Raw genomic sequence first — 10,865 nt, 5'->3', positions numbered from 1 at the left:
GGCCGGTCCAGGCCGGCCATTAGGAAAAAAATAAAAATAAAATGTCAGCCTTCGTTCCATTTCCAGTTCCATCACTGTCGGGCAGAAACCTCGTATCTCCAAGTTTCAAATGTATACATTTTTTCGCAAACTGCTTCATCATACAAGGCCGTCGCACAAAAGTAGTGAAAACAGCAGATCTACAAGCACACAACGCTAGTTTAAATCATTTTTAAAATGATAAATACAAAACAAACGGTTTTGGACATACAAGGTTTCCACCCGACAACGACGAAATAAAACTCATGTACAGTAATTGGCCCACTGGGTTGTCACTTGTCATGATCTGAAATGGCAAATCTTTGAGTAGCAGCAGCGCTATAGAGAGAGATCTCTCTCTATAGCGTGCAATGAGGGCCTCTCCAACTCTTTTTCCCGGGCTGAATCAGGGGCCCAGCACGTCCCTGACTATGAGTAAGCTTTTGGGAAACCCAAGAGCTGATCATAAAGAGTTCTAGACTGAGTTAAAAGTCAAATGTCTTTGGTCATTTTGAAAGCAGGGGATACAAATGAAGACATTGGAATCGTTTAAAGTGCATTACGGAATTCCACTGAATCAAGTTTAGCCCTGCTACAAGGGGAATGTTTTGACAGGTCTGTGGTCTCAGCAACCGTCCAGTCATTGAGTAAGCAGTGTTAGTTTTCATTTATCCTATCAGAGCCAGATACACTGAAATAAAAATTGTTATATTTGAGGGTTATCCGTAGCCAGATTGAAATTGTGACTCTCCTCATCGTAAATCCCCATGGTTGAAATGTAAATGACGAATGGGCATGGAAAAAAAACGTCATACTGAAACGCAATGTGCCGATGTTGTACCAATAAGAAAAGTTGTACTGTAGACCGAATAAGAGGTTTTACTAATGCAAGTGCTTAAGGATGCCTCGCTACAAATAAGAGGTACAACTCCACAGATTTACAGTATATACTGCTGTAAAGTGTAAATAGATTTGGGTCAAAAGATTTGCTGAACTATCAGTGATATACAACGATGATGAGTGGTTCCATGCAGTACCCGACTTCAGCTGAGAAGACAACAGTGGCAAAAGTCAACAATATAGCAATGGCCTTGTAGAAGGCATCGCAACATAAGCATCATGTTAGCGTCCTCATCAAGCCATATGGCATTTTGAACTGGCCAGACTCAAGCTTTTGTACAAGATGTAAATCAACCAGACTATCGGGACTTTCCCCAAACATATTTTTCTTAAATGGATACATTTTCATTCAAAAGAATACTTCAACAGAATCATTCCCTGTGTATACCGTCTTCCTTTTGTGAACGTCAAGGAAAAAGAAAATACTAACAAAAAAGCCCTAAAATTATTTACAAACTTTTTTTTAACGTGAAGAGCCGTCCCCAGAAATGGTGTCATCATGAGAAAATGGTGAATAAATATTCTGTTGTGATTTGAAACGGGTGAGAAGCCCAACACGTACTGTACACGCTACATGCTAGAATACAGGCAATTGTTCCTCAGCAAAAGACAAGAAAAGAAAAAGAACATTTATCCTTGTTTTCGTGACTATAAAAATACCTAGACTCTACAAGAAGGGTAGAAAAAAACTTTACATGTACACATCATTTACATCCAAGGCCATGTTCCATGGAATGGCAGGTGAAGAATAGTAGTAGTAGTGACATACATAGCAGGAGTTCGAGGTGAATAGGGTGAAAAGACAGCTGTCGTTTCGTTTGATTTGAGTCTATCGTCATTGTGTTGATGCACCATTCTGCCTGGTCCCCTCTTGCAAAGGACAAACTACCTGTCCACCACAGACAGGGAGACCAAGTGCAACACCGCAAAAGTTGTCCGGTATCCAACTCGGACTAGAATATCCGATTTCGAGGTGTGAGACAGAGGTGTCCATAAATGTCTACAAAGAGCCGACTTAAGGATATAGGTAGCAGTGATTGAGTATGTATTCAGTCTGCCGTGAGTCCTTGTTGCTGTATTCCAGAACCACAGAGGAAAAAGTACATGTAGCTTTTGTTGAGGGGGGAAAAGATCAGCATCGTTTTTCTATCTGCCCTCCAGCAATGTCCACCGTTGTTTTGCAACATTATTGCTCGCTAAATCTTAAGTGTCTCTTCAATGTATGCATCATCCTTTTAGGTCCGCCGTGGAACAAGAGGCTGGCCTCTTGAAACTCTCCCTCAAGCCAGTAGATGAACTCCCCAATTGTAAGGAGAAGAGTTGTTAAAATATAACGCACGTTAAGAGTGAGAATTTAGCAAAATATTCGGACACAGCCTGAGCATACTGTACTGTATGTCTCAACAGCTCTTGAATGTCCTCTGTGCTATATGGCATTCTGGTTAGTGTGATTTGGTTTTGCTCATCTGTAAATGTGCGTGAGAGTTCGGCAAGCTAAAGTTCGTCAGTTGATGACTGTGCCTCTAGCAACAAGAGTCCCTGTACTCATTGAATCATTCGCGTATTCGCTGTCAGGCAGAAACCTCCACTTTTTTAAAATAAATTAATTACCTAACCCATCTATAAGCTCACAAAGTGCCACATCGCGAGCTTGTAGATCTGCTGTTTTAGTCTATAATAATTCATGCACAAAATAGCGATGCCATGTTCAAATAGGTCATGTCTGTCTGTGGGGTTTGCAAATATCTCAGAGCTTGTGATCAAATAAGAACTACATTGTATCCATTGGAACACAGAACTACATTGTATCCATTGGAACACAGGTTCTTTTTTAGTCCATTTCCTAAAAGGGTTTTGGACATGGTTTTGGTTTTGCCCGACAGCGACGATATTCATATATGCACTAAGCATCTTCAATGTAGGATTTAATCCTTCACAATAAACCGCTCCCCCCCCCCCCCCCCCCCCCATTTTGACAAAGAAAATACATTTTCTGTAATCAAAACAAAATCGAGTGCAAAAAGTAATTGAGTTACTTCATATACGACATGTCAAATACCAGCATTCTCAGTCTCGAAAACATTTTCACTGACAATATAGCAAAAATGTTTGGTAACCCGGATTAGCTGGCTCCCTAGAACTTTCACTCATCAAGAGACCAGAGATCAGGTGAGCCCAACAGAGAAAAAGAGAGACTCCAATTTCCAGATCACTCTGCAGTTTCCCTTTAGGCTTAATTGAAATGTTAGCAACGTGTACAAAGTACAAGCATCAGTATTATCATTACTTTGTCAGTTATACATCACAAGTTCCTTACTGTACGCCAGCTTTGGAAGTTTTACGACCATTGGTCCGTGATGGGAAACGTAGCTCTTTAAACACGAGGTTTCCAAGCCCACCTGAACTCTGAGACCCTGTTTCATCGTAAAAACAAATGGAGATGCAGCAAATAATAGGCCTGAGAGGTCCTCGCATGGAGACATTGAGGCTCACAACAATAGAATGTGTCAATCCATTTTCAAAACCTTTAAGCAAAACTAAACAAAATGGGAATGTAAAATACTTCACACACACGCACACAAACACGCACTAAACAAACCCTCAGGGCATTTCTCATGCTCCGCCCCGCGAAATGTCCCTCACTAGGTTGCCTGGAAAGATCGTCCAATTAGGTCTAAAAGACAGGCCACACCGCAAACGCTGACTGGTAAATGACCAGTGGTGGACAGTAACTAAGTATATTTACTTGAGTACTGTACTTAAGTACATTCTTTTATAATTTTGTGCAAGCACGACTTTCACGCCACTACATCGCCAAGACAAAATATTGTACTTTTGACTCCACTACGCTTCTAGGGAGGGGAAAAGTACTTCATGAATTAAACACTTAAGCCCTATTTCAAACCTAGTGAAAATAGCACATCTACAAGCTTACAACATGTCGCACGGCGACCTGTTCATGAATTTCATTTTACTTTATAGTTTTTAAATGTTACAAATTTCGATACAGCAATGCATTAATGTTAAAAAAGAAAATGTACTTTGTAACTTGTACTTAAGAGCATTTACTTGGTATATACTTTGTCCACCACTGTAGATAACACAGCAAACTTCAAACGTGTTTAAGAGAGCCACCGGACAATTCAGAAAAGCCCGGTAGCTCCCCCTGGCTGCCTCCTCATGAACAGCGCTTCATACGGCTTAAACACACGATGTGTGGACAACACGATTCAGCGCGACTCAGGAGAACACGCCCTAACATGCTGGTCGATGTATGTACGACCAGTTGGGTACTCACATGGCATTTAGCTTTAAGGCTTTTCGGGTATCATTGTCTAAATTCCATGTAAGCCAAGCCTCCAGATGTTTTGTCTCTTTGGAAAGGGCGGGGAGGTTTCTGCATCTCGCAATGTAAATTCTCATGGAACATCATCCATACCTTCATAACGCGGGTCCCTCTACCCAAATACATGGAAGTCACCAGAACCCATTGGAATTAAGGAGGGAGAACATGCACGCACACACAAATATGCTCATATTCAAGGGATATTTAACCAAAATAGCTTATTCATAGACAGCCATGGACAGTGCCAAAAACGAGATAGTTCTTTTGAATCTTCAATTGGAATTGGGAAGAGTGCTTTCTTTTTGTTCCAACTTCAACGTAGGCAAGACCTTTCACGAGGGCGTCTTATTTGACCTCCAGGATAGCGGGGTTGCACTCCATGATGGCCACGATGATTTTGTCGATATAGTCCTGGAGCCTGTAGTTGATTTCTTCTTGCTTGTGGACAGCCTCCATCAACTGGAAACAGAGTTGGCATGTGTCAGTCGACATAACAATAACGATACATGTTGAATAAGAAATAACATGCCACAGTATAACATAGTGGTTCTTAAGAGCGGGGTCCGGTGACCCGCAGGGGTCCTTGAAATCATCTAAATCAGTTTAACAACTTTAACCCTATACCAGGGTTCCCCAATAGGCGGCCCGCGGGCCATTTGCGGCCCGCGGGGGGCTACTGTCTGGCCCACACCAACCCCAGTAATAATGGTGCTATAAGAGCAGCAACAACACTAGTATATCGTCGTTGTCGGGTGGAAATCTCGTATCTCAAATGTGTACGTTCTTTCGCAAATCATACAAGGCCGTCGCACAAAAGTAGTGAAAACAGCCGATCTACAAGCACACAACGCCTCGCGGGTGCGAGGCGTTGTGTGCTTGTAGATCGGCTGTTTTCACTAGTTTAAATAATTTTTTAAATGAGAAATGCAAAACGAATGGTTATGGACATACAAGATTTTCACCCGACAACGACGAAATCTGAACTGTCGCAGTCGCTGGAGTAGCGGGAACGCCGCCGTCGCCCCCTGCAATGTTGTGGCCCTCGGCTTGGTACCCTAGACATAATTCGGCCCTTGGGGAAAACTAATTGGGGAACCCTGCCCTATACCATAACATGTCTAACGTTTTTGAAACATTATAAATCTTGTACTGGGGTCCCTGGCACAAAAGAGAAAAATGATATTAATTTGGGGGTCCTTGACATGAAAAGGTTTGAGAACTACTGGTATAACACACTGATCTACAACTCCAATTTTGAGAATTCACGTTCGTATCGCGTCTCTCCTGTGGACGCCATCACATGCGAGCCTATACCAGGGTTCCCACACATTTTTACCAAATCATTTCCAAAAACTTAAAACTTTTCCAGAATATTTAACCCAATTTCCAGGACTATATAACAATAATTCAGCTCAATAACAAGTTGCTTACTCCTATGCGCAGTGCCCAAAGACAGGCAGTGTATGCCAGTGGTTCTCAACCTTTTCAGGCAGTGACCCCCGAAATAATCATATTTTAACTGGGGACCCCGGCACCCTGACAAGCTCAAAGAGTTGAGGAATTTTGTATAACACGTTTCTATTGTGAAAATAGCAGAACAATTTCTGCCTCTAATATTTGACAATTTGGCCAATGTTTAATTTGTCATTTCAGAGGTATTAACAAAATCAATAACCAAAGACAACGCATAGCTATTTTTTCCATGGCCTTCCAGGACCCTTGATCAATTCCAAAACTTTTCCAGTACTGGAAAGATATTTTTCTAATTTCAAAATATTTCCAGGAATTTCATGACCGTGGGAACCCTGTTATCCTCATGTCAAACTGACCTCTCCCCGAGACACAGAGCTGATCTCGGCCGCCAGGGAGTCGGAGAAGGAGGACGACATCAGGTTCTTGGCTCCCTGGATGCTCAGGTTGATGATCTGGCCGTTGAGCTCGTCATTCTGCTCCTTCAGACTGCGGTTGTCCTGCGGGGAGTCATCACATTATCATCATCATCACATAGGGCTGTCACAATTATTACATAATCGTCTAATCGTGATTATTTGACATTATCGCAATTATTTTGTCATAATCGTCATAATCGTGAATGTTGAAAAATGTCCGAAATAGTGGAAATAGCAGATCTACAAGCTTGCGACGCGTTGTGAGCTTGTAGATCGGCTATTTCCACTATCAATGTTATTTTTTAAGTAGTAAGTTGTCAAATATGTCAGTAATGTATTTGTGTATTTAGGTTATGTGTCATATCTACCATATGCAACTTCAAAGCCTAAAAGCCAAACAGAAATGTAATTATCAACGACAAAAACACAATTAAATCGTTAATCGCCAATTATTTGAGTGACAATTAATGGTCATGTAAAATGTCATATGGTGACAGCCCTAACATCCTCATATACAGTAATACAATAAGTAGTTGTTTGGTGTTTTATCAGTCTACTGTTAGACTGACGACAGGTCCTTGGTTTACCTACGATCCTAGATTACAATTTCTATGCATTTGATTGCGACCGTCAGGTCGCAGTCACTATCAAAACCTCCACCAGCTGTTAGTCGGTCAGTCGGTCTGTCTGTCAGTCACGTCACACTTTTCCCCTACTCATATCTCTGCCACCGTTGCCCCTATCCATGCCAAACTTTGCACACACACACTCCTTGGCTGCCAAACCACAACCTCATTTCTCACATGGCCCTCTTCTAGCGCCATCATGAGGCCAATTCTTGCAAATGCTCTTACAGATTTTGCCCTAAAATCATGCAAAGTGGTGTATACATGTGACCTGACGGTCGATTAGGGAGTCTTACTGGTGTATCACCTTGTGCTCATTGTAAGACACTCTGGATTAAGTCTCTACAGCGCTGACACTTGTTACATATTTGTTAGTCAACAGGCATTTTCCTTTTCTCATGTGTTGTTGTTGTTAGTGACAGAGTTGAATAAAACACCACATATGAACTAGGTGCAAGCAGACGTCTACTGCAGTGGTTCTCAACCTGTAGGTCGGGACCCCCCTGTGGGTCCCCAAATTATGAAACATTGTTTTCTCACTTAACAGTAAACAAACCGACATAACGTTTAAGTGTATAGAGGGTATCTACACATTTCTAAAGTGACAATATAAGGACTTTTTAATACCTCTAAAATGACATTGGCCAAATTGTCAAATATTAGAGGCAGAAATTGTGAAAATAGCTGATCTACATGCTCACAACGCCTCGCGTTGCGAGGCGTTGTGAGCATGTAGATCAGCTATTTTCACAATAGAACCCTGTTATACAAAATGTACTTCCTCAACTCTTGGGTCCCCAGCTAAAATATGATTCTTTTGGGGGTCACAGCCTGAAAAGGCTGAGAACCACTGGTCTACTGAGAGTTGAAGCAGCCTCTGTGTTAGAGCAGTGGTTCTCAAAGTGGATTCCAGGGACTCTGTTGGTTCCTTTAGGATGGTCTAAATTGACCCATACAATTCTGTAACTCTGATAAGTGTACAAATGGAACCAAATGAACCCTAAAAGGTTGATTTGGTTCCATTTGTACAGAGTTAAGGGAAATACCGTGACATTTGAAAGTTTGAGAAACACTGTGCTTGAGTACCTGTTTGAGACGCTTGATCTCCTGCTCTAGTTCAGCCTCCCGGGTGCGGGTCTGGTACTCCTGTAGTCCCGCACTGGGAGAGCGCCCCCTCCTGGTCTCCGCCTCCAGCTTGTACAGCTGTAGATGCTCCAACTGCTTGCGGAGGTCCTCGATGAGCTGGTGGGTGGTGGGAGAAACATCAATAAGTGAAGTCACTTAGGCCTAGAATTATTGAATGCTTTAAACAGTGAAAAATAGCAGATATACAAGCTCACAGCGCGGCACCGAGTGCCGCGCTGTGAGCTTGTAGATCTGCTATTTTTGAAAAAGTCGTGAAAATGTGTGCAAATCTTTGAACGTATGCATTTTCAAAGCAAACGTTTGTAACTCAAATTTTGCTTCTGGGTGGTCCCTGGAACTAGATATTTTGAGATGGGGTCCGTGGCCAAATACTTATCATTTTGGGGGTCCTTCACATGAAAAGGTTCGAGAACCACTGACATAGTAGTCTCTCAAGAACAGACTAGCTGAGCTCCAGCTAAGTGAAAAGGACCTTTTCTTTGATGATGGTTAGCCAGATTGCTGACATAGAAACATTGGTTTTTCAAAAAATCTTAGAAGGATTCAAAAGACAGAATCAGGTCAAAATTCTAATTTTCAAGATTTTTCAAAAATAGCAGATCTACAAGCTCGCAGCGCGGCACTCTTGTATATCTGCTATTTTTCAATAGTTAAAGAATAAAATAATGATAGACAATAATGTGTACCCGTTCTGAATGGGTTAAAGCAATGCATAAAGGAGATTGTTTGTCTAAACCAGTGTGGTCCAGGGACCACCAGTGGTCCTTGAGGGGGTTCCAGGTGGGCCCCAGCTAAATGATGGTGAGTTGGTAACCAAATGGACCCTTTAAGATCTTTAAAGTATTGTTAAACATCTGCATTACTTAATTTATGCGAGTCTACACAATTAGCCAGTAGCTATGCCCCTCCCAAAAAGCTTTTGTCCAATGCTAGCTTAGAATAACTTCCTGCTTGCCAAGGTTTGCCTTGGCAACAGCCTTGGCAAGCTGCCGGTTGCTAAGCTAGCATTGGACAAAAGCTTTTAGGGGAGGGCCATAGCTACTGGCTAATTACAGAATGTAGAAATAATATATATATACAGTATTTTGATTAACGTTTTGCCTGTTCTCTCTTCTATGGTACCAACATCAATACAGCATGGAATTGTGAACAAAATCTTATCCAACGATAAAGAAATATTAAATGTTTTGGATCTGAGAGGCTAAATGTCATCAAATGGTGGTCCGTGGCTCAAATTCAGAATACGGTAAATAATGAACCAAAACAATAATGACCAAAAAGCTTGGTTCAGAAGAACACAGATATGAATTAAGCACTACGATATTGCACAGCATTGTTCAGTCTCATTTATCATTGGCAACACCTGTGAAGGAAACAAGGAAGCAGCCCAATGTCTTTCTAATAATAACTGCTGTCTCGTTTCATACACAGGGTGTTCTGGTACCAGAGATATCAAAAGTTCCCGGCCCTCTCACCTCCTGGGTGAAATCAAAATACTAAAATCGTTAAAACAATATAAAGCAATAAATGAAAACGTTTTAAACACTCAACTTTTCTTTTCTCGAATTACAATCTAAAATATGACCCCTTGTTGTAAGCCACTAAAACCCTCTATTCCACTGGTTCCCATGCTAACACTGGGTCGGGAACCATTGACACATTTTTTATGGGTCCCTTTAAAAAAAATATCCCCAAAAAAATCTAAACTTTTCGTGAATTAAACCATTCAACCATTTCATGAAGAAATACAAGAAAAATCTAAGAAATTCCATAAATCAGAAAACAAATGTTTTATAGATAGTGAAAATAGACGGTCTACAAGCTCACGACGCAGCTTGCTCGCTTACTTATCTAAAAATAATAAAAGTAAATGTACTTTTCTTTTTCACTTTTATTTGCTACTCTTCTTTCTTTTCTTTATATCATTTTTATCCCATTTTCTCACCCAGTGCCAACTAACCTAACCTGTAGTCCTGGTTTCTGCTCTCCCCCTGCCGCACCATGGGGAATTGGGGAGCACCTGGCTGGCTAGGGGGAGGTAGTACAGAAACCAGGACTACTGCATGTTTTTGTGAGGGCATCTACCCTAGGAGACACGGGGAGAACATGCAAACTCCACACAGAAAGGTGCTACTCTTCTTTCTTGTTTGCGTGTGAATTAGTGTTGTCAAAAATATCGATTTATCCAAAAGTATCGATTTTTAATATAGTATTGATTTTCAATATGACTTTTCCATAGTTTCAATAATATCGATAATATCGATATTATCGATAATATCGATAATATTGATCAGTTTTTACATCTCTCGTTGGTTTACACGAACATTAATTTTATGTGTCCTTCCTTCTTTGGCTTATTCCTAGTTATTTTAAAGGCCTATTTGTACTTAGAATGTGAAAAAATCAAAGGCAGGCCTTTAAAAAGTGCACTACAATCTACCTCAAGAAGTTCTGTATTTTTCTTTAAATAAAAAAAAACATTTTTGCACTGAAATCGCTTTGGTTGCGTGGTATCGAAAATGGTATACGATATTTTGAAATGTTTCAAAATATCGTATTGAAGTTAGAAATCCAGTATCGTGATAAGCCTACTGTGAATAATACTATTTTGACAGAGGACTCGGCCCTCTCACCTCCTGGGTGGACTCCTTCTCTTTCTGGCTCTGGTGGCGTTCGTGGCTCAGCTTGTCGGCCATCTTCCTGCGCGCCTCCATCTCCTCGTTCAGCCTGTCCGTCATGTCCTCCGTCTCATCCTGGAGCTTCCTCTTCTCCTGGTCCATGAAAAAACACAAAAACAAGGACGCAAGTGTGAATGGGGGGAGGGAGGGAGGGTTCGGAAGATAGTCAACGCCAGAGTCGTCTAATCAGAGAGTCCTGCCACTGCGGGGTCAGAAACAGCGCTGGTCACGTGGTTCATTGTCACTTTACACCTCATAGACT

At 41.4% G+C, this 10,865-nt stretch overlaps 1 long non-coding RNA gene across 1 annotated transcript; it reads right to left on the bottom strand.

Annotated features, from left to right (window-relative positions):
* Positions 1-4,552: 4,552 nt before the first annotated feature.
* LOC308303477 lies at positions 4,553-7,947 on the bottom strand. Its single transcript, XR_013962997.1, has 3 exons — positions 7,866-7,947; positions 6,094-6,234; positions 4,553-4,723 (listed from the first exon to the last, which is right to left on the bottom strand). It is a non-coding gene; the product is annotated as an uncharacterized lncRNA (long non-coding RNA).
* Between the last annotated feature and the right edge of the window lie 2,918 nt (positions 7,948-10,865).

This window comes from Nannobrachium achirus (genome assembly GCF_963921795.1).
Source record: "Nannobrachium achirus genome assembly, chromosome: 18".
NCBI classification, from domain to species: domain Eukaryota; kingdom Metazoa; phylum Chordata; class Actinopteri; order Myctophiformes; family Myctophidae; genus Nannobrachium; species Nannobrachium achirus.
The sequence above is the reverse complement of the archived record's forward strand: the minus strand, read 5'-3'. Positions and strand labels throughout refer to the sequence as shown.